At 47.6% G+C, this 1381-nt stretch overlaps 1 long non-coding RNA gene across 1 annotated transcript; it reads right to left on the bottom strand.

The window, feature by feature from the left end:
- Positions 1–670: 670 nt before the first annotated feature.
- Positions 671–1381, bottom strand: LOC115279632. Its single transcript, XR_003903544.1, has 2 exons — positions 1340–1381; positions 671–1107 (listed from the first exon to the last, which is right to left on the bottom strand). It is a non-coding gene; the product is annotated as an uncharacterized LOC115279632 (long non-coding RNA).

Below are 1381 nucleotides of genomic sequence, written 5' to 3' on the forward strand. Positions count from 1 at the left end.
TCCCGGCTGCAATAATTCATCACAGGCGGGCTCACAGATGTACTTAAGAAAGAAGGGATGATCTATTTTGTACATGCTCCTTAAAGGGATTCCATTTTAGCTCCAATTGTAATTTTTACCTTTTTCAGGGGAATTTATTGACACAGTGCCTAGCTCAGCCCTAGTTTTTGCCACCATCCTTTTGTCTGCTAGCACACTCACCAGCGCTTAATTTGTCATAGCCCTGGAGGTATCAGAACTAATGAGCTTTGTTTGAATAGACTTTTTCCAGTTCATCTAGCACACTTTGGGGTAATCACTCAGTTTCTGTTTGCTTCGGATCCAAGGCATTGTGGGAAATATACGAAAATAATGGTTAAAAAAGCAGTATAAATTGGTAACAGCCACATTTTCTACAAAGCCCTGAAGATGTTATTTTTTTAATTTCCCCACTTACTGAAGTATCGAGAGTATTCTAAGTACGACCATTAACAATATCATATCAGAGGAGAATCTGATAAAATGCTATTTTTCAATTAGCCAGGAGTTTATACTTTGCCTTCTTTAAGCAGTTCATAGCTAACAAATCTTTAAACAATCTAACCTCTTAAGGTTTGGAAGTGGACAGATAATAACCGGGAACACATAACAGTGTGTCAGCGCCGAGAATTTAAGAAATCTATTACAGGGATTACATACAGGAATGCTTTTTATTGGTCGGACAATTGCATTTCCTTTTTTCCAAGGCAGCGCCTCACGGCCACTGTGACACCATCGAGCATGTGGCCGAAAGTCTAGGAAATGAAATTTGGGAGCAGGTGCATGGGGCAGGCTGGGCTGGGGGTGTCTGCTGGAACCCCCACTTTCTTGGAGGTGTCTCATCTGTGCTCCAGGGATTGTCAGGCCGGGTCTAGGGTAGGCCTTCCTTTTTTGGGGGATTTATGATGCATGTTCCCAAGGACCAGAGATGTGGCCTCAAGGATTACTTGGATCTGTGAAATGGGTCAAGTTGGTGGAAACTCAGATTGCCCCCGAGTCCCTGCTGGGGGCCAGGGGAGGAGGGTGCTTTCACAAAAGGTGGTGGGCACGAGAAGCCGCCTCCATTCTGGGGCTGTGCCGTGCAGATTTCTGAAATCAAACCAAAGAAGCAGAGAGAGATAGTGTCTTCCCCCTACCAAAGACACTAGGGTGGCCTTTCCCTGTGGGGGGGGGCGGGCACACGGGCATGCGCAGTGTAAGTTGCGCCGGGCGGGTGGCGGAATTGTCTGTGCACCGGGGGCAGGCGTCGCTGTTACACAGTGACTGTCGTAGCGAGCATGCTAAGCGGTCACCTGGTCGGCTGGCTGTGGTATAGACGAACCTGCAGTTACATTCAGCTCCCACCGGGTCCCCGCGGATCCTG

The sequence above is a fragment of the Suricata suricatta genome, chromosome 16 (assembly GCF_006229205.1).
Source record: "Suricata suricatta isolate VVHF042 chromosome 16, meerkat_22Aug2017_6uvM2_HiC, whole genome shotgun sequence".
Classification (NCBI taxonomy): domain Eukaryota; kingdom Metazoa; phylum Chordata; class Mammalia; order Carnivora; family Herpestidae; genus Suricata; species Suricata suricatta.